The sequence below is a fragment of the Podarcis vaucheri genome, assembly GCF_965113315.1.
Source record: "Podarcis vaucheri genome assembly, chromosome: 5".
Taxonomy (NCBI): Eukaryota; Metazoa; Chordata; class Lepidosauria; order Squamata; family Lacertidae; genus Podarcis; species Podarcis vaucheri.
The window spans coordinates 95,223,972-95,247,265 of NC_138763.1; positions in this window are offsets into that span (position 1 = coordinate 95,223,972).

Here is a 23,294-nt window from a genome sequence, read left to right on the forward strand (position 1 = left end):
ACCATGGAAACCAGTCTGGGAAAGGATCCAGGCGAGCAACTGAGTCTGGTGGACGTGACGACCAGGGGAAGATTTATCAAATAACTGCTAGTATGGCATTGTTTGAGAACAGCTGTGAAAAAAGCTCTGAGTTTTGTTTTGTTATAGACTCTGCAGCTAATCGTAATTTGATTCCAGAGACACCTGCTGTCGAGAAGTGGGACTGCACGGCAATTCCTGCCGGGAGAACTGTACTGTTTGCAAATGAACAGAGAAATAATGTGACTAATGCTGTAAATTTGCATTTTTGTGTTTTACAGGAAACGTTGGAGTGTTGTACTGTTCCTGGGATGCAACGCTGTCTTTTATCTGTGCCTTATTTACTGAAAAAGGGATTTACGGTTTGTTTTCAGGGTGAAACCTGCACAATCTCCAAAGGAGGGAGGATGCTTGCCAAGGTTAAAAAGGGGCAGAATGATCTTTTCATTCTTAAAACGTCTCTGGAGGGTGAGGGGAAGGTTGAGAAAGCACAAGCCCTGTGTGCTGAAATTCCCGCTCATGAGCGATGTGCCCATCTCTGGCATGCTAGAACAGCTCATGGTTCTGTAGAAGAACTACAGATTCTACCCGAGGTCGCTAACGGTTGTCACATTGTCGAATGTGGATGTGTCATAGATTGTGAAGCATGCAGACAGGCAAAGGTGAAAGGGTGCAGTTACCCAGTACACACTGAGAGGGTACACACCAAACCCTTTGAAATGGTTCACATAGATCTGTTGGGTCCTGTAAAGGAACCAAGTCTGGGAGGGTCAAGGTTTCTGCTGACAATGCAGGATAGCTTTACGCAGAACACCTGGACTCACAGTCTAAAATCCAGAGAAGAGGCAGCACAACTGATCAAAAGTTGGGTAGAGGAAGTGGAAATAAGGTTTTCCACCAAAGTGCAAGCTGTCACAAGTGACAGAGGAGCTGAGTTTACAGGATCTGCTTTGCAGAGGTTCTTTCACAAGAAAGGGATACGTCACACAGTGACTTCACCCAATCAGAGGGGGTGGGCTGAGCTAAGATGTGAAGCTCTGGTTAAGACTGCAAAGGTGTTGCTGACAGATTCTGGGTTGCCACCAAAGTTTTGGCTGGAGGCAATCAGGTATGTAAGCTTCACCTGGAATCGTACCTACAATTCAATGGTAGGTGACACACCATTTGGTTTGTTGCATGGCAGAAAACCCCAGATTCATTTTTTGCGCAAGTTTGGTTCGCACGCGTCTGTGCCAGTGCCTGAGGCTTTGCAAGGGCCAGATGGATCCAAGTTCCGGAAAATGATCTTCTGTGGGTATGAGCCAGCAGCACGTGCATGGAGGTTTGCTTTCCCTTCAGGTGATCAGAGTAAGTTGCTGATCAGCAAACACGCTGAGTTCTATGAACAGGATGTAAGGTCAAAGACTCCTGTTGGGCGTGATGTTCTCTCAGAATGTCTTTCAGATTCTGAGGAGGAAGAAGAGGCTGAGTCTGCTGATGACGACCAGGTCACAGACCAAGGTCTGGAGCAGGGTGGGGCATCTCCACAAGTTATTAAAAGGGAGGTCAAGAGTGAGCCTAGTTCTCCGGTGAGTGTAAGGGAGAAGATTCGAAGTCGTTATAAGTCAGAGGGGGAATCCTGGGATGCTGAGGACACACCTGCTGGTGATGTTGTGTCAAGGGAAACATCTGAGTTTGTGCCCAGACGGTCAAGTCGCACAACGAAGGGTATTCCACCTGAAAGATATCAGGCCACTGGTGCGTGGATAAGTTTCGCACAGTGTGAACCTATGTGGTAAATCCGCATGTTTTGTCAGAATGTGACGCAAGAGGGGGTGTTGGAGTCGGAACTTAATAGGTTAAGTTTGTCCCATGATGCCTCAACATTCTGACGTCAACTTTAGAAGCTGGGAGGAGTTTTCCGTTCTCTCTTGGATGCTGAGAGGAAAGGACGCGTTTTGCCATGTCTGCAAGGAGTCCTGGAGAGTTTTGAGAAATGTCGCAATAAACAACTGTAAATAGACACAAAAGAAGGCTCTGTGTGTCTGTGGGAAGCAACGTGACAGCTTTGACCGCTGTGTTCACTCTGCTAGCCGTGACCAGAGGAAGCAAGAACGCGCAGCTGAAGGAAGCGTGCCGGGCTGTTGTTAAAAGCTAAGTTGGGTCGTAAACCCATTAGCCGGTCACGGTAAATAAAAACATTCACAAGATAAGCCGCTAAAAGCCGCTAATAGTGCTAATAGCGCTAATCCTCTAATCTGTCAATGGGTTTGCTTCGCAAGACGAAAAAACGAAAAAACCGCTGGAAGAAGAGAATCACAGAACGGATTCTTTTCGTCTTGCGAGGCACCACTATACTAATACTGTAATAAAAACAACAAATTTTGCCCATTGGCCTCAGGTGTGTGGAAAAGGGCAGTTATCTTCGTTTTTCCAGCTTGGCCCTCAATTTCCACGTGAGAGCAGCGGAGCATAGCTGCTGCCACAACTACTCATGGGATTTGCCCCTCCGGCAAGAGACCTGAGCTCTGCTAGGAGCCATTCCAGGTCTCCCTTCCTCTGGCAGCAAAGGTAGTTCAGAAAGCCACTCTGGACCATCCAGTTTAACCAGTGCCAGGTTTACGTATAAGCTAAACAAGCTATAGCTTAGGGCTCCACTCTCTTGGGGTCCCCCCAAAAAAATTAAAGGAAAAAAACCTGGATGTACATTTCCAAAATATAAGATAAAAAACAAATAAAATGAAACGCTTCAGGTTACAGACTCCGCTAACCCAGAAATAGTGCTTCAGGTTAAGAACTTTGCTTCAGGATGAGAACAGGAATCGTGCTCCGGCAGCACGGCGGAAGCAGGAGGCCCCATTAGCTAAAGTGGTGCTTCAGGTTAAGAACAGTTTCAGGTTAAGAACGGACCTCCAGAACGAATTAAGTACTTAACCCAAGGTACCACTGTAAAATCAAAATGAGGGGAAAGCAACTGTAAGAGGGAGAAATTCTTGTACAATTTTTAAATTTGATTTTAAGAAGTTTAACGTTGGACAAAAAAAACACAATACCGAATCCAAATATCAAGATTACTCTGAATCTCCTGACTTCCCCCCATCCCTTCCATAGGTCCTGATATTACAGTGGTGCCTCGCAAGATGAAAAGAATCCGTTCTGTGATTCTCTTCGTCTAGCAGTTTTTTCGTCTTGCGAAGCAAGCCCATTGATGGATTAGCGGATTAGCGCTATTAGCGGCTTTTAGCGGCTTTTAGCGGCTTATCTGCTGATTGAATCAGCTGATAAGCGCCTTAGCGGCTTAGAAAAAGGGGGGAAAGGAAAAAAACCAGCAGGAACTCGCAAGACATTGTCGTCTTGCGAAGCAAGCCCATAGGAAATTCGTTTTGCGAAGCACCTCCAAAACGGAAAACTCTTTCGTCTAGCGAGTTTTCCGTCTTGCGAGGCATTCATCTTGCGGGGCACCACTGTATTTACAACTGCATATTTATCCCCAAAAAAATTATCCTTCTAAATCATCCATACTTTCCATTTCTTTACAAGTGTAGTTAAAATCCTGCTAATGTTTTAACCCGCTTACAGTGGTCTCGTAAATGAATTGTAAACTTTTCTCCTCCCATATTAAAGTTCTTGTCATCTTGATTTCCGAGCTTCCCAGTTAATTTTGCCATTTTGGCATAGTCCATCAACTTGGTTTGCCATTCTTCTCTGGTCGAGGTAAGTTTTTTCCTTCCATCTCTGGGCTAGGAGCACCCATGCAGCTGTTGTTACATGTTGTTGTTGTTTAGTCGTGTGCGACTCTTCATGACCCCATGGACCAGAGCACGCCAGGCACTCCTGTCTTCCACTACCTCCCGCAGTTTGGTCAAACTCATGTCAGTAGCTTTGAGAACACTGTCCAACCATCTTGTCCTCTGTCGTCCCCTTCTCCTTGTGCCCTCCATCTTTCCCAGCATCAGGGTCTTTTCCAGGGAGTCTTCTCTTCTCATGAGATGGCCAAAGTCTTGGAGCCTCAGCTTCACGATCTGTCCTTCCAGTGAGCACTCAGGGCTGATTTCCTTCAGAATGGAGAGGTTTGATCTTCTTGCAGTCCATGGGACTCTCAAGAGTCTCCTCCAGCGCCAGAATTCAAAAGCATCAATTCTTCGGCGATCAGCCTTCTTTATGGTCCAGCTCTCACTTCCGTACATCCCTACTGGGAAAACCATGGCTTTAACTATACGGACCTTTGTCGGCAAGGTGATGTCTCTGCTTTTTAAGATGCTGTCTAGGTTGCTGTCGCATAAGAGAGAGAAATTCTGGTCGTGGAAGCTGGGGCTGGGAGGACGGGAGGGGAGGGGAGAGGAGAGGTGCTTAACCTTTCCCCCCCCCTGCCCACCACTTTCCCAGGGCAGCCCTGTCTGTGTGTGTCTGCAAGAATAAATACATCACTGGACGTGGGCTCCAGGTGTGTGTGAAAGTAGCTAAGGAGAAGGGGAGTTAGAGGGGAGGGAGAAGGGTTAAGCACCCTGTTTCCTCTCCCCCCAGGGCTTCTCTGGTTCTAATCATGTTCCAAAGATGCTTTTCCCTAATGGAAGCATCTGTCTGGGGTTTCGTTACATGCCTTTGCACATCATGTCTATCCCGACTTTCGGAGTCTGAACAACAAATCCCAAAACTTTTTTGTTTAAACAAGAATACTGGATAAACACGGAGGTTATGGCAAGGAAAATGGACAAGCTCCTAACAGATGGGTTATCTGGCTGCAAGCAACGCATTGCTACGGCAGCTCTCAAATTGCAGCTCACAATTTCGAGCACTTCCTTTGTCGTCCTCCAATGCGGGCTCTTTTTCGTTCATGAACACAAAATGCAAAAATAGCAAGAGTCATCCTTGGAAGACACTCTCTCGCACTCCGAAGGATTCTCTCCTTGTTCCAGCCAGAAACAGGATAAGGCTGTTAATTGCAAATTTACTTAGGAATAAATCCCACTGACTTTAATGGAACTTATTCCTGGGTAAACATACTTAGGAGCAGGCTATAAAGCTGAAATCCTGTCCACAGGAATCAGTGAAATTAAGGGACAAGTATAGATTACACACAGTGTGTGTAACACAGCCCCAGAATTTAATTTTATTTTTTGAGCAACTTTGAGATGTTGTTATTTTGAGCAGAGGCAAGGCAGAGGGGAAGGATACTTTAACCTCCCCCAGCCTGACATTTACCCATCTCCCTACTTCAATGTTCCAAATGTGAATTTATGTTTGCAAACACTCAGGGGACACAGTCCTAAGAGGGCTGAACCATGCCCTTCTTTTTAAGCATCTGAGTAAAATCTAATGTGTTCTTTCTCCAGAGTGATAGATAGCGCCCAAAATGGGAAGAGCAACTCACAAGAGGCATTAAACTGTGTCTTGCCCAGCCTGTATCGGTAAAACAATCCACTGTGCCATCACTCGTTTTCTGTCTTGCTCCTTCCCTTTCCCTATCTCATACCCTCCAACATTTCTCCAATGAAAATAGACACACCCTATTCAATAATAAACCACAGAGCCTAGTGCTTGCTGATCAGAAGGTCAGCGGTTCGAATCCCTGTGATGGGGTGAGCTCCCGTTGTTCGGTCCCTGCTCCTGCCAACCTAGCAGTTTGAAAGTACGTCAAAGTACAAGTAGATAAATAGGTACCACTCCAGCAGGAAGCTAAACGGTGTTTCCGTGCGCTGCTCTAGTTTGCCAGAAGCGGCTTAGTCATGCTGGCCACATGACCTGGAAGCTGTCTGCAGACAAACTTTGGCTCCCTCGGCCTATAGAGCGAGATCAGCACCGCAACCCCAGAGTCGTCCACAACTGGACTTAACGGTCAGGGGTCCCTTTACCTTTACCTATTCAATAATAATGATAATGATAATATTTATACCCTGCCCATCTGACTGGGTTGCCACAGCCAGTCTGGGCAGCTTCTAAAATACAGTGGTACTTCAGTTTTCGAACATCTCCGATGACAAATATTTCGGAACTCGAACGCCATAAACCAGGAAGTAAATGCTTCTGTTTTTGAACGCGCCTCGGAAGTTGAACGGCTTCTGCTGAGTGTATATGTTATTTTTTTCCATTTTCTCTATTAAATTTGCAGACCGCCCTTTGCGCCTCAGTTTTTGAACATTTCGGAACTCAAACGGTCTTTCAGAACGAATTATGTTCGAAAACCGAAGTTCCACTGTATATTAGAAAAACATTTTTTTTTAATTAAACATTTTTTTAAATTCCTAAACAGGGCTGCCTTCAGATACCTTCTAGAGGTAGTATAGTTCCTTGTCCCCTTGGCTCGGGGGGGTCACATACCTCCATACCCTCCAACATTTCTCTGATGAAAATAAGGACGTCTAAGGACACGGGTGGCGCTGTGGGTTAAACCACAGAGACTAGGACTTGCTGATCAGAAGGTCGGCGGTTCGAATCCCCGTGATGGGGTGAGCTCCCGTTGCTCGGTCCCTGCTCCTGCCAACCTAGCAGTTCGAAAGCATGTCAAAGTGCAAGTAGATAAATAGGTACCGCTCCAGTGGGAAGGTCAACGGCGTTTCCGTGCACTGCTCTGGTTCGCCAGAAGTGGCTTAGTCCTGCTGGCCACATGACCTGGAAGCTGTATGCCGGCTCCCTCGGCCCATAGAGTGAGATGAGCGCCGCAACCCCAGAGTCGGTCACGACTGGACCTAATGGTCAGGGGTCCCTTTACCTTTACCTAAGGAAAAGCAGGGCATTCTGGGATCAAATTAGAAACCAGGTCGGCTTCTGTAAATCCAGGGTCTGCTATTTGGCAAATGACTCCTCCCACCACCCGATTTTGAACCTTTAGGTGTGTGTGGAGAAGGTATGTATTCTCTCTGCAGGCCCTCATTCAAGAAAGCCAAGCAACTGTTTTGTTCTACGCAGAGTCAACTCCGGGTTTCTGGGAGTCCTGCAGATTTCATTTAGACATGCCTCACTTCTGAAGAAGATTGCACCATTCTCTCATTTTCTCACCAGTTAAATAACAGAGCCAAAAGCTGCTTGATAAATGTATCGAGGACACATACTGAGCATCTCCTGCCTAGTTCTGTTTTACCCTCTTAATTTTAGGACGGGTCTGTAGACTGATCAATAGGCGTAAATAGGAGACATGCCTGCCCTCTGCTGGAAATTTATTGCCACTTGCACTATGAACACCTCTCTCGTTACCAGAGAGAGAACATGGTGTTAAAACAGTTCATGACCATTTAAATCTGCCCCAGGCTTCAAACATCTCAAAAGTTTACAAAGAGTTCTCCGTAGGTTTATTTATTTAGTTTACAGAGCCACCCCATCTTGAGGGATCAGGGCAGGTAACAAAAGCAAAACGGCAAGGAATCCGCGGAAAGGAATAAGAATACAAAGAATGCAAAGAATGCAAAGGGACCCCTGACCATTAGGTCCAGTCGTGGCCGACTCTGAGGTTGCGGCGCTCATCTCACTTTATTGGCCGAGGGAGCCGGCGTACAGCTTCCGGGTCATGGGGCCAGCATGACTAAGCCGCTTCTGGCGAACCAGAGCAGCGCACAGAAATGCCGTTTACCTTCCCGCCGGAGCGGTACCTATTTATCTACTTGCACTTTGACGTGCTTTTGAACTGCTAGGTTGGCAGGAGCAGGGACTAAGCAAGAGGAGCTCACCCTGTCGTGGGGATTCAAACCGCCGACCTTCTGATCGGCAAGTCCTAGGCTCTGTGGTTTAACCCACAGCGCCACCCGCGTCCCATGACATCTACCCTACTTAATCTGGAGACAAGCTCCTAAACAGCTTTTACAGTGCTACCAAGTGGGGTTTAGACTTTGGAGAGTTAGCCACTGGAGGTTGTGCCATAACTGGGGGAAAGTCACTGGAAATGGTTATCTGTTCGTCCATGCCGACTGAGAGCACACCTGCACTTCATGTATTCCAGATGAGGGTCTATATGCATAGCCCTCTAGTCTGAAGGCCTGTTTTGGTCCAGCAGGCCATTTTGCCTCAAACACACCCACCAGTATGACAGCAGCTGTAAAGGAACAGCTCTGTGCAAAGAAGAAGAAGAAGAGGAGTAGTTTGGATTTGATATCCCGCTTTATCACTACCCTAAGGAGTCTCAAAGCGGCTAACATTCTCCTTTCCCTTCCTCCCCCACAACAAACACTCTGAGGCGAGTGGGGCTGAGAGATTTCAGAGAAGTGTGACTAGCCCAAGGTCACCCAGCAGCTGCATGTGGAGGAGTGGGGAATCAAACCCAGTTCACCAGATTACGAGACTACCACTCTTAACCACTACACCACACTGGCTCTCAAAGCAGCATTTGCGGGCAGCACTGAGCTACTGATAACTCACTTGCAAAGCACCATATCCCTGGAAGCACCACCGTGACCCAGTGGCATAGCGTGGGTTGCCAGTGCCCGGCGCCATATGGAAAAAATAAGTAGAAGGGAAGGGAACGGGCAGACTATGCATACATATTCAACTGCCTAACAGCGTCCGCATCACCCAGGAAATCGCAGCCGTAGAGATGAGAAAAGAAGAGTTGTTCCATTGTCTGGAGAGGTCACTTCCTGGTTTGCAGGGAGAAGCCGCTTTTAACGGAGCCCAGCTGCTATGTGGCAGGACCGGGTGTTGAAATTTTCTCCTTTCCTGTGTCATCTATGGCTGACACACAATTCCACCCTCTTTGCTCATTTTGCTGGTTTGTCCAGGTAGTTCTACTGATTCATCTCTCTCCCCCCCCCTTTCTTTCCTTTTTTAAGAGTAAAGCAAAATAGATACACAGCTGGATATTATCCTGCAATTTATCACCCCAGGTCATCGCACATAAAGCCCATCTTTAAAAAAGAAATTTATTTGACTTTTGTTCTTTACTCGTTATTCTATAATATGTTAATTTAGATAGCATAGCTATGTTCCGTTTTCTGTTCCAATCTGATAAAAAATTGAGCTAAAAATGGAGCTGTACTCTTTTTCCTGTTAGCCACTATATAAATCCTAGCAATAGTAAGAGGATTAATAACCATTTCCAAGTCAGCAGCAAGAATCAAGTCCTTTAGGTAGTCCAGCAATAGTATCTTTGGATTTTGCAGTAGTAAATAACCAGTCATTTTCCTAATTAAATTTTGATTTTTTTCATCCAGAAGGTTTGAATTATACGGCATTTCCAAAATATGTGCAAAAACCTGCCTGTTCTTCTTTACACTTCCAGCAATTGCTCTGTAAAGGTAGAAGTAAAGGGACCCCTGACCATTAGGTCCAGTTGTGACCGACTCCGGGGTTGCAGCGCTCATCTCGCTTTATTGATGGAGGGAGCTGGTGTACAGCTTCCAGGTCATGTGGCCAGCTCACCCCATCACGGGGATTCAAACCGCCAACCTTCTGATCGGCAAGTCCTAGGCTCTGTGGTTTAACCCACAGCGCCACCTGCGTCCCAGACATGGGTGTACTTGCTCTGTACTGGCAAGTAAATCTTACTTGAATTATTATATGGTGTTAAATATAATTGTTACTGGCTTTTAAAGCTTTCGTGGTTATTTCTATCTCTGCTAGATCAGCTGTTAACCAGCTTCCAAGGTTACTTTAATGATTTTCATGTCCATCTCTTAGCCTAACCCACCTCACAGGGTGGTTGTGTGAGGGCGAAATGGGGAGAAGGAAAACCATGAGATCCTTGGAAGATAATGGTGGTATGTGAATGTAAAAAATGAATAAAAATAAATTTGTTATCTCTGCAAGCTTTTCCTTAGTTTCTGTCTGAAGATTAGTGTTAATCCCTTCTGGATTGTTTTACAAGTAATCTTGTAATGCAATAGGGTCCCATATTTAGACAATAGTTGAACAGTCCCTTCCAAAAATGCTAAAGATGAATCAATACTAACAGAACGTCATCTGCATATAGTCATATTTTTTAATTTAATGAATCGAATTGCACCCAATGAATTTTAAATGTTTCCCTTGCTGCTAAGATTGGGGGTTCCACTGCCAATGCCAAAAAGAAGAAGAAGTGGAGGTAAAATATTTGCCAGGTTGTTAGCAAAAGAACAAAAGGGGGGGTAGGAAAGGAAAAAAAGATTCCTCCTATTATGTATAATAACGAATTGGCAATGACTACTAAGGAGATTTCTGAACAATTAAAATCTTATTATGAACAGCTGCATGGATCAGAAAACCTAGTTAAACAGGATATTACAAGATTCTTACAAAAACCAAATATGCCTAAATTTGCACAGACTGATCTGGAAGCGCTAGAGGCTCAAGTCACAGCGCCTGAACTCAGGGCAACAATTACAAATCTCCAAAAGGCAGTAAGTCGCCAGGACCAGACAAACTCCCAGCAGAACCTCTACATTTCCCCCCTTGGATTTAAACCATCTTTGGTGCAAACGGCAGTGAAACCACATGATCAAAAGCACCTCTTAATTCTTGGAATGAAGTCAAAGCAATAATTTTACCAAAGGGTCCTAGCAAGGATTTGTCATAACCAAGCATGGCCAATTTCTCTTCTCCTTCTGCTTCCACTTCTAATTTCTCTTTTAAATCAGGATGTTAAAACATTGACCTGATATTTTCCAACATTACCCGAAGGCTCACTGACTGTTTCTCCCTACACCCAGGTCTTTCCATAGCCATTTGCCAATCCAAACAGGGCAGGAGAGAAACACTCACTGTACTCACATACCCTCCAATATGAAAATTAAAAGGTAAAGGGACCCCTGACCATTAGGTCCAGTCGCGGACGACTCTGAGGTTGCGGCGCTCATCTCGCTTTATTGGCCGAGGGAGCCGGCGTACAGCTTTCGGGTCATGTGGCCAGCACGACTAAGCCGCTTCTGGCGAACCAGAGCAGCACACGGAAACGCCGTTTACCTTCCCGCTGGAGTGGTAACTATTTATCTACTTGCACTTTGTGCTTCCAAACTGCTAGGTTGGGAGGAACAGGGACCGAGCAACAGGAGCTCACCCCGTCATGAGGATTCAAACCACTGACCATCTGATCAGCAAGCCCTAGGCTCTATGGTTTAACCCACAGCGCCATCCTATTCTATTATTCTGTAAATCCGGGACTGTCCCTGGGAAACAGGGACACTTGGAGGGTCTGCATTCACAGCCAGAGGAGGCTACCACTACTAGGTGCCAAAATAGTTGGGAAGACAATATGGGAAAGGATGGGGTGAAATGGTTGGGCAGCACTTCAGTCTAGGTCCCCTGTAACAACCAGTGCCAATTCTCAAGGAAACAGCTGCTTCCGAGGCAGCCAGAGTTGGTAAGTCTTGCGGCTTCACCCAGAATTGCAGGTTCTAGTCTCCTTCTCATTGTCTCTGGGCAAGGAACCAGAAGGCCAAGTCCTTTTCCACGGTGCTTATCACTAGCCTTTTCTCACATTCTGTTTCCATGTATTCTTCAGGCAGCAACGCAGGGACCCTAAATTTTCTTCTAAAACATATGGGAAATAGGGCAAGTGTGGAAATCAGTTATGAGAAGTTCAACCTATCATTTGTTTGTTTCTTTAAAAAAATAGCAACAGCCCCCTGCTCTGATAGCACCATTCTCAAGCTCCCGGAGTCCACCCCTTGGTTTTCAGAGTCTGGGGCTGTGTTCCTCACACTCCCATTTACTGTGTATTCATTGTGTTTCCAGTGCTGTGTTTCTAATCTTTGCTTAGGCAACATTCCCCAAAATTGACATGTACCATGTACCTTTAAAAAACCCCACAAATATACTGTTTGATGTGTTATTTCTTTTTTCAAAAAAAGTATGTTTTTATTAAAGATTTCTTATTTCAAAAAATATGTGCGTTGTCTCTTTTTTCAAATTGTGTTTTCTACAGATCAGTTTCATTTGTTGTGAGACATTAGTGTTACATACAGTGTTAGGTTAGGAAGAAAAGAGGGGAAGGGGGAGTGGGGTGGGGTCGGGTGGTTATACTTCTATTCTTCTACTTAGTGCAGTGTTTCCCAACCGGTGTTCCGCGGCACACTAGTGTGCCGCGAGACGTTGCCTGGTGTGCCGTGGGAGGGAGGCGGGCGAGTCGGGCGGCGAGAGGCGGGGCGGCGGCGGCGAGGATCCACGTCGAGCCGGGGGCGGCTCCGCGGTGGTGGTGCCGAGGTTTCTCTCTCCATTCTCCCCTCACACACACACAGGAAATAACACAGGATCAGCTGACAGGACCCGGCCAATGGGGCGGCGGCGGGGCGGCGCGCGCAAAAGGGAGGAGCGCGAGACGACGGCGGCGGGAGGGCGGCGCATTGCGCATGCTCAAACCCGCCCTCCGAGGCGCAGAGGGGAGCTGGGCAAGCGCCTTCTTCAACCACGCGCTCATTTAAAGAGGCAGCGCCCGGGCGGAACAGAACTCTGTGCCTCTCGCCTAGGGATGAAGGCGGGCACCGGCTTAAGCCAGTAGTAGCCTAATAATGCATTAACTTCCGTGGGACTTCCAAGTAAACACAGTAGCCCAGCGCCTCCCTCCCCAAAAGGAGGGGGAATTACAGCAGCGCAGGCGACTCCTGCATCTCCCCGATATTTAAGGCTGCCATCCCTCGTGCACACTTGCGCGGGAGCAAAACCCCGTGAACAAACTAGGGCTTACTCCAGAGTAAATACGGGTAGGATCTGGCTGCAGTTGTACAAGAAGAAGCAATTGATAACATTTTCTATCTCGCGCTTCAGCCGGAAATGCTGCTACCACAGTTTCCAGCCCCTATTGCTTCCCTTTCACTATATTATCTCCCCTTCCCACCCCCCACCCCGCTGGCCCGCCAAGGGATGGGGGGTTGTGAGCAGAATCATAACGGGTTCAGTCAGAGGCAACGGCTTGAGTTGTCCAGATCACGGCTGGCACCAAAGGGTGGCGAGGTCTGGCCCGCCATCCTAACCCACTCATGGTTCTCCTATAGGTGGCACTCAAGAAAATTAGAATTTGGAGGCAGCCCAAAAGAGTTCTTCCTGCCTTTTCCAGGTGAAGGGGGGCACTGCCTAGAACCCACTCTGTTTAAATTTCTCGTCTCCTGTCTCACCAGCTGCTGCTGAAACACGAATGTTTACTCATTTTTAAAAAAAGCATTAAAATGCCTAAGCAAACAGAGGCCCTTACCAATAATATCAGGTTCCTAGCTGTATAGCAGTGGCAAGATCCCAGGGCAATGTGTCTCCTATTAAAACAACACTGTGATAAGCAACACCCTGCTATGAAGCCATAAAAAAGGTAAGACAAATCCTCAATGCAGGCTCATTATTAATCCAGCTTTTCAACCTCCCCACTGGATACCACATACTTGATCTACTTAACCTAGGATATTTGGAAGAGGGATGCTAGCCTAACCATTACCTTCTATGCTGTTACAATTTTTTTTTTTTTTTTACATAAGTAAAAAGTGACCTTTCCCCATCTGGCATGGTGGTGTGCCTCGAGATTTTTTTCATGAAACAAGTGTGCCTTTGCCCAAAAAAGGTTGGGAAACACTGACTTAGTGTATATGTGGGGTTTTCTGTCAGTGTTAATTGTATGGGTTCTCTTCCTATTCGCTCGTTGTATTTCCTCGGTGGTGAGAGAGGTTGGGGTGGCCCAGGATGTGATTGGTTGTCTTTGGTTGGCTGTAGTGAGATTTGTTTTTGTGTGTGAATGGAATGTGTGTGTGTGTGTTTGAATCAGGTTAGCCAGATTGATTCGTATGCTGTCGGCAGATTCTAGTTGTTGTCTTGTTGGGCTGTGAATGTGATAAAGAGGAACCATACTGGGGTGAAGGCATCTTCTTCTATTTGTCCCTGTGTCAGTTTCAGTTTATTGGTTAGTTTTTCTAATAAAGGCTGTTTCCCATACTATTTGATACCATTGGTCCATGCTTACTCCTGACAGGTCTCTCCAGTGTTTGGCTATGATGTTTCTGGCTGCTGAGAATAGGTGGGTTATGAGCTCCTTATGATATGAGTGGGCATTATTATCTTGGAAGATGTTTCGTAGGGCCAGTTCTGTGGTGACTTCTAATACAGTGGTGCCCCGCAAGACGAATGCCTCGCAAGACGGAAAACCCGCAAGACCAAAGGGTTTTCCGTTTGCGAGTTGCTTCGCAAGACGAATTTCCCTATGGGCTTGCTTCGCAAGAAGAAAGCCCATAGGGAAATCTCCGGGGACCTCTTTTAAATGCTGGCGGTGGGGAGCAAAGCCTCCCCTCCCCTCCAGCCTTCAGAAGAGGTCCAGGAAGGCCGGCGGGGGCCGAAAGGCTTTGCTCCCCACCGCCAGCATTTTAAAAGCAGTCCGGGATAGCAGGAAAGCGCTTCCCGCTATCCCGGATGGCTTTTGAAGGCAGGCGGGGGGGAGCAAAGACTTTTGCCCCCCGCCGGCCTTCAGAAGAGGTCCTGGACCTCTTCTGAAGGCTGGTGGGGGGTGAAAGTCTTTGTCCCCCCTGCCTGCCTTCCCAGAGGCTTTTAAATCGCCCCGGACAGCGGAGAAGTCCTCCGCTGTCCCGGGGCGATTTTAAAATGCCGCCCGCCAGCATTTTAAGATCGCCCCGGACAGCGGAGAAGTCCTCTGCTGTCCCGGGTTTTTTTAAAATGCTGGGGGTGGGAAGAAAAGCCCTGCCCTTGCCCCCCCCCCAGCCTTCAGAAGAGGTCGGGGGACAGACTGTCCCCGGACCTGGTCTGAAGGCGGTTTCCCTAGGAAGGCATTGATTGATTTTCAATGCATTCCTATGGGAAACCATGCTTTGCAAGACAAAAAACTCGCAAGAAGAAAAAACTTGCGGAACGAATTAATTTCGTCTTGCAAGGCACCACTGTACTATTTCTCAAACCAGTTTCACACCAGTTGTGTGTCGAGGTCCCCAAGACACCCCCCAATAAAACACAAGTGACACTTTATTTTTGTTTAAGGTTTTTGGCATAATTTTGGCCACAACTTTATTAAATTACAAGCAATGTGAGTGGTTGCTTAGGCATTGGTTATCTGACCCCGTACGGGGACAGTCTGACATTCGCACACCTGCATAGTCAGAAAAGGGTAAGACACCCGGGGAGAGAGACGGGACTGGGAACCATGCCTCACCTCTCCCCAAATGCTCCCAGGGGCTCTTGCATGGCCCCTGCCCCTTGACAGGGTTCAGACAAAAGCATGGCGAGCCCCTGGGTTCCTTTAACAGAAAACCCTTGCAGCAGCAGCACTTTTGGAGGGGCAGGCACAGCCAATCCATACCCCTCCACCAACCAATTCCCAAACCAATGCCTAACCGCAACCTTACAAGTTGTGACAATTTGCTATGCAGTAGGCAAAAACCAAATGGCACCAGCCAATCAGCCAAATGGACAAAATTCCTACCGGGCCCCTGCCCCGAAAGCAGACGACCCCATGACAGGCATAGCAAGGTCAAGCAAACAGCCTAACATTAGGGAAGGGAGGGCGGGTGATCCGATGCACCCAGCGAAAAGAGGAAGCTCAACGCTGTGCGCAGGGCATTTAAAGGCTATGGCTGTCAATCAAAAAATGGCAACATATAATACTCCCCAACAACAGCCAGCCCTCTGCTAATGGTGGCCAAACTCTTTCCCACCCAACAACAGCGGGGTGTCTTGCTAGCCCCCACCGCAACATGTGCTCTCCATAAAGGAGAACACGCTTTGGAGCATTGTGGTATGCACGAGGGAAGGAAGGGGTGGGCTGGACAAAAACTATTGCTCCAAGGTGGAAAAGTGAGCACACGCTGGGTCTCAGGAGACTTGGCAAACTGACCAGATTGATGAGCTCTCCAGAGGAGGGGCGTGTCAGTATCTCCAGAGCCATCAAGGGCATTTTTCGGTCCTGCTTACCCTCTTCTCCTTCCCAACACATGCCTGCAAAATGGCCGTATTTTTAGCTTCCCCAAGAGATCTGGATCTGCAGGACGTGTTTGTACTGGCATATTCCACACATACAAAAGATGCCACCAGTACAGCCATAAATGCCACCGGAAGCTCTTTATTTAAATGATTTACAACCTGGCTGGTCGCAAAGGGAATACTGTCTTCCCACTTTAATGTCTCTTGGATGTGCCATGTGCACGTTGTCAAAACGATCTTAACGGGAGGCAATTAAATTTGATCCCCTTTGATTCTTCCTCTTGAAGGAGATGTTCCCCTCTGACTGCGGACGCCACAACCAGGTGGGCTTAGCCTGCAGCTGAGATGCGAGAAGAGGGCAGTGCAATTGTTGTTGTTGTTTTAAGCTATAAAAGGCCAGGCGCTTTGTCTTCACTTGCCGAGTCTAGCAGGTGCAGGATGCTCTTCTGCCACAGGGCTATTCCCACAGGGACTTCCTTGCACTATCCAGACCCCCACATGGTGCGACGGAGCCGCCTGAGATCAGAGGGATTAGCCACAGTAAAGTGGATAATCTTGGCTTTTCAATGGCAGAGAAGGACTGATTACATTGCCATTGAATCTACTGCTCTCACATCACCGTTGCTCATTTGGGAATCCATGTTCAACAGGAAACCGTGGATTAAGGCAAGAGCTCATTGGTTCTGACTCACAGTTTTCTGATTCTTAAACTGCTACCCAGCCAGCCAGCTGCAGAGTTAAATCAAGTCCTGAATCCTTTTTCCCTGCTCCAGCAATGCTACTAACAGTGGGACCTTATGCATGTTTACTCCAAAATAAGCTTGCTCACTAGTGTATTTAGGAATGCAGCCTGACTAAAGCATCGCAGGCTCATGTCTAAGCAAACTGTTGCCTGCCAGTGTCTGACAAAAAGAGACTAGTAAAGGTAAAGGGACCCCTGACCATTAGGTCCAGTCGTGACCGACTCTGGGGTTTCGGCGCTCATCTCGCTTTATTGGCCATGGGAGCCGGTGTACAGCTTCCGGGTCATGTGGCCAGCATGACTAAGCCGCTTCTGGCAAACCAGAGCAGCGCACGGAAATGCCGTTTACCTTCCCGCCGGAGCGGTACCTATTGATCTACTTGCACTTTGAGGTGCTTTCGAACTGCAAGGTTGGCAGGAGCAGGGACTGAGCAATGGGAACTCACCCCGTCGCGGGGATTCAAACTGCCGACCTTCTGATCGGCAAGTCCTAGGCTCTGTGGTTTAACCCACAACACCACCCACGTCCCTATCTGTGTCCCTATCTTGGATCAAAACACTTATTTTGCTTAAGATGATACTATGCATGTCTGGCCTTTAAGCATAGCCATCTCTCTAATCTACCTTCCACATGGTGGTGGAAGAGAGCTGGAAAGCTGAGCCCCGGTTACATCCCGTTATGCTCAGTCCACAGATGTGGACAGAACATAACAGGATGTGTGCAGAGATAGTGTGGAAAGTCAACAGCAATAACTAGATAATCTCCCATTTACGAATCTGGCAATCTGATTTAGGAAGGCATTGCCCAAATGTGGTGGTCTGTAGCAGATGCCCACACTGCTGCTAGTCTGTGTAGGTAATAATAATAATAATAATAATAATAATAATAATAATAATAATAATAATAATTTGTTTGTTTGTTTGTTTGTTTGTTTGTTTATACCCCACGCATCTGACTGAGTTTTCCCAGCCACTCTGGGCAACTCCCAACAGAATATTAAAAACACAATAAAACATCAAACATTAAAAACTTCCCCGGTGTCTTTTAAAAGTCAGATAGTTGTTTATTTCCTTGACATCTGATGGGAGGGTGTTACTCAGCGCAAAGCAGTTTCCTTCATCCGTAACCCCCGCAACAGAGTCCACTTTGCTCACATTAATGGCCATCTCAGGAAGGTCAAAGTCCTCAATCAAGAAACCGTGAAGCTTCCTAAAGCAGGGCATTTTGCACCCGGCACAGGGGGCGTTTTCATCGGTCTTGGCCTGGTATAGAGAAACATCAGTGAGGCAGATATCTTGTTCCAAAGCTGTTTATACACACTCAAAGAAGCCAGTTCATACTTTGTGACCTCAGCTTGACACTTCTGTAGCAAAGAGACAGAAAACACAAAGCCTCTTCTTCTTCTCCTGAAAGCTTTTGTGCGCCAGGGCAAACCGAGCACTGCGGACGTGGTGGAAGGGCCTATGATTACAACTCACCAGTGAAGAAGGATTAACAAGAATGTGGCTGAATGGCCTCAGAATCAATGTTAGAACATCTGCAGCTTCCTTGGCCAATATATGCTGCTTCCTTGACAGGATCTTTGGAGAATATGAAGCTCCTTTGAGCAGCCGGACTACATTCTGCAGATACAGACTCATCTATAAAAAAACCCACAAAAGTTGGTGGTGGTTTTTATGGTCCTGCAGACTCTTGCTGACACTTCAAAGTGGGAAACAAATTTATTTAACCCAAATGACTTTTTAGATTTCGATCAGCCCAGCCTTTAAACACACCAACTGTCCTTTTCTCAAAAGCAGCGGGGGAGCTAATGTTTTCTAGCTTCGGGGCCACATTGTGAGTTGGCCACCCCCTCCGAGGGCATCACAGCATAGATTTTAGCAAGGTGTTCAGGGAAGGAGGAGGAGGATGAAAGACTGGGAGCCATCTTGGGCAGGCTGGCTGAAGGCTGGCTGGCTGGGAAAGATGCCTTGGACTCCAGGGCTGCGCTGGTGTGGGTGACAAGCCCTTCTTGAAATGGCCATGCTGTAAGATCTGGACTCCCTGCATGCAGCCTGAAGATGTAAATAGGTGAAGAAGAAGAAGAAGAAGAAGAAGGAGGAGGAGGAGGAGGAGGAGGAGGAGGAGGAGGAGGAGAAGGGGAGAAGGAGGAGTCTGGATTTGATATCCCACTTTATCACTTCCTTAAGGAGTCTCAAAGCGGCTAACATTCTCCTTTCCCTTCCTCCCCCACAACAAACACTCTGTGAGGTGAGTGGGGCTGAGAGGCTTCAGAGAAGTGTGACTGGCCCAAGGTCACCCAGCAGCTGCATGTGGAGGAGCGGGGAAGCGAACCCGGTTCCCCAGATTATGAGACTGCCGCTCTTAACCACTACACCAATAGGTGTCTCAATTATCCAAAGGAACATCATGGGCTTTTGCGACTGCTCAGCAGAGACAGGGGAGGCACCCAACTTTTGTAACACTATATTAGGCACAGACTCAGCAGTTGCAATGGGGAGGGACACTGTTTCAAAACTGGGCAAAACTGTTTCAAAACTCTCCTTACCTTCAAAAAGCATCACTTCTTCCTGTGATGTAATACCGTTCTTAGAAGGAGTTAGAGATCGGGTGCAGACAGGAAGGAGTGCTCCTTCGTGTTCCAGAGCCTCCCTTTCTGACAATGGGCACATCCCCACTCCGCTTGCCCCGCTGCTTTCCCCCTGGGAAATCTGCTGAATCGGAACAAACGTCGATCGGGTTTTCTCCGGATTGATGCTTGCTCCGATTTAGTGCTCAAGAGCTAAATGAGGACAAAGCAGAGGGGCAGAGACTAAACCACTCAGACCCATGCTTTCTAGGGAGACGTGGAAGAAGTTGGTGGGCTGGCCTGTGAGTTTGCCACCCCTACTCCAAAGTAAGGGAAGCAGGTGGCGCTGTGGTCTAAACAACGTTTTTTTAAAAGATATTTATTAAAGTTTCAACATATTACAAAAATAACCAAAAAAAGAAAGAAAAAAAAGAAAAAAAGGAAAAATGAAAATACAAGATAAAAACAATTAAAGAACAGATTAGTCTTTCCATGTCTTATCTTTCATTTGCTTGTTTCCCCGACCTCCTCACACCTCCCTTTTTGTATTCCAGTTCAAATTCGTTAGTTCAGCAAATCCTTTCCCTCTTTAATTTTATCTTAATCTCTTATCTTAAAATATAATAACTTTAGATTATCACCTGTTAACAATCCATTTTTACATATTCCTTTTAACATTGCTGCTAAAAACCACTTAACTTCAATCCAACATCATTCTAACATTCATTAATTTTGCAGTATTTCTGTAAATAGTCTTTAAATTTCTTCCAATCTTCTTCCACCGACTCTTCTCCCTGGTCTCAGATTCTGCCAGTCATTTACACCAGTTCCATATAGTCCATCACCTTCATCTGCCATTCTTCCAGAGTGGGTAAATCTTGTGTCTTCCAATACTTTGCGATGAGTATTCTTGCTGCTGTTGTAGCATACATAAAGAAAGTTCTATCCTTCTTTAGCACCAATTGGCCAACCATGCCCAGGAGAAAGGCCTCTGGTTTCTTCAGAAAGGTATATTTAAATACCCTTTTCATTTCATTATAAATCATCTCCCAGAAAGCCTTAATCCTTGGGCACATCCACCAAAGGTGAAAGAATGTACCTTCAGTTTCTTTACATTTCCAACATTTATTATCGGGCAAGTGATAATTTTTTGCAAGCTTGACTGGTGTCATGTACCACCTGTAAATCATTTTCATAATATTCTCTCTTAAGGCATTACATGCCGTAAACTTCATACCTGTGGTCCATAACTGTTCCCAGTCAGCTATCATTATGTTATGTCCAACATCTTGTGCCCATTTAATCATAGCAGATTTCACCGTTTCGTCCTGAGTATTCCATTTCAACAGCAAGTTATACATCTTTGACAAAATCTTGGTTTTGGGTTCTAACAGTTCTTTTTTTAATTTCGATTTTTCCACCTGGAAGCCAATTTTCTTGTCCAAATTATATGCCTCCATTATCTGATAATAATGAAGCCAATATCACACTTTATTTTTTAGTTTTTCAAAACTCTGCAATTTCAATCTGTCTCCCTCTTGTTCCAAAATTTCCCAATATTTCGGCCATTTGGCCTCCATATTGAGCTTTTTCTGAGCCTTCGCTTCCATCGGTGACAACCACCTTGGCGTTTTATTTTCAAGTAGGTCCTTATATCTTATCCAGACATTAAACAATGCTTTCCTGACAATATGGTTTTTAAATGCTTTATGTGCTTTGACCTTATCATACCACAAATATGCATGCCATCCAAATACATTGTTAAAACCTTCTAAATCCAAAATGTCTGTGTTTTCAAGAAGCAGCCAATCTTTCAGCAAGCAAAAAACTGCTGATTCATAATAAAGTTTAAGGTCTGGCAGGGCAAATCCACCTCTTTCCTTTGCATCTGTTAGTGTCAGGGTTACTTCCAGATCCTAGCTCACAGAGGATCACGCTAGCCAGCGGTTGTTGATTAAAAGTCTTTATTGAGTTACAGTCTCCATTCTTGAGCTGCTGCGTGCAACCCTACGCCTTATGCTTAGGTCGGCGAAGCTCCTTCTGAGTCTCCGCCCCTTGCGCACCAACTTAATATCCTAGCCCTGCTCCACCTTTTCCGCCTGACAGTTCTCCTCTGGGTCCCTCTGCCCCCCTGGGTCTCTCCCGGGATTCTTCTGACGCTGACCCCCCTGACTCCCCTGTCTCCTTGCGCCGGGCTTTAGGACCTGGCTCTCTTTCCGGGCTGCCTACTGCGCCACCTTCCTGTGCATTTGAACTTGGCGCGCGCGCCCAACCTTCCACTTTCCGTCTAACCGTCACTTCGCTCCCCGATGAAGGTGTGGCCACTCCTGACTCGTGCCCTCCCTCCTGTTGTGAGTTGCCAGCGCTAGTTCCCAGGCGCTCTTCCTCTTCCCTACTCTCTGGCGGTGACGTAGGTCCCGATCTCCAACTGCTCCCCTCTGAGTCCCCTCTGGCTCTTTCTTCCTGAGGTGTCCCCCTAGTCTCCCCCCTTGCCCTTGCCACTGGTGCTCCTCTTTGTGAATCTTCTGATTCACTGGACAGACTCGGAGATCTCGGGTCGTCGTCGTCACTCATCCTTTCTTCTGCCTCCTCCCCCTCGCTCTCTGTTTCCTCCCTTGCCCTCGCCTCTGCTCCTGAACCCCTGACAGTTAGTATTTTAAATTTTATTCTAGGCTTCTTGCCCTGCCAGACAAACCTAGAAATATCTCTCTGCCACTTCTTGAAACAATCCATATTATCCAAAATTTGCAATGTTTGAAACAAAAACAACATTCTAGCAATACATTCATTTTTATCGCAGCAATACGGCCTAGTAGTGAAAGCTTCAAATTTGAACAGATTTCTAAATCTTTTTTCACTTCAGTCCAGCATTTTTCATAATTGTCTTTAAATAGATTCCCATTTTTAGCTGTCATGTTAATCCCCGGGTATTTCACTTTCTTAACCAGTGCTAATCCTGTCTCATTCTGAAACCTCTCTCTCTCAATCGCTGTTAAATTTTTCTCTAAGACCTTTGTTTTTAGCTTATTCAGTTTAAATCCAGCAACCTGACCAAATTCTTGAATCAGTTCCAAAACTCTTTTGGTACTAGATTCTGGCTCCTGTAATGTCAATACTAAGTCATCTACAAATGCTCTCAATTTGTACTGTTTAGCTCCAACTTGTATACCTTTAACCAATTGGTCCCTTCTAATCATATTCAGCAAAACTTCCAGGACCGATAAACTACTGAGCCTATTGGGCTTGCCGATCAGAAGGTCAGCGGTTCGAATCCCCACAACTGAGTGAGCTCCCGTTGCTCTGTCCCAGCTCCTGTCAGGAGCCGTCTGACTCTGCCAACCTAGCAGTTTAAAAGCACACCAGTGCAAGTAGATAAATAGGTACTGCTGTGGTAGGAAGGTAAACAGTGTTTCGCAGGTTAAGAATCACCATCTGTTATGTGGGCAGGACGGTCCCTCCCCTTACCTGGCCAATCCCCTGGCAACGCCTCCCCAGGTGGGATTGGGCAATTGATTGAGGTAGGCGGAGACCTCCAGGTATCAAGCCTGGGGAGGAGGAAGTCAGTCCGAACTACCAAGAGTCGCACTGGGATCCTGGGGGCTGTGCACGACCATGCAAAAGGTCCCTCGTTTGATGTAGGGAGCGGTCATTCTGTGCACTCTGGTTTCTGGCACAGTGTTCCATTGCGCCAGAAGTGGTTTAGTCCTGCTGGCCACATGACCCAGAAAGCTGTCTGTGGAGAAATGCCGGCTCCCTTGGACTAAAAGCGAGAAGAGTGGTACAGTGGTACCTCGGGTTAGGTACTTAATTCGTTCCGGAGATCCGTTCTTAACCTGAAACTGTTCTTAACCTGAAGCACCACTTTAGCTAATGGGGATTCCTGCTACCGCCGCCATGCAATTTCTGTTCTTATCCTGAAGCAAAGTTCTTAACCCGAGGTACTATTTCTGGGTTAGTGGAGTCTGTAACCTGAAGCATATGTAACCTGAGGTACTACTGTAGTCGCCTTTGACTGGACTTAACAGTCCAGGGGTCCGTTACCTTTTTACCTACTCCAAAGTAAAGACAGCATGGAATTTGAGAATCCGGAACTTTCAACTCAAAAATTCGAAGAACTTGACCATTCTCCAGATATTTAAAATGTCTATAATGAGTCAGACGTCTATTCCGTTTAAACCAGAATT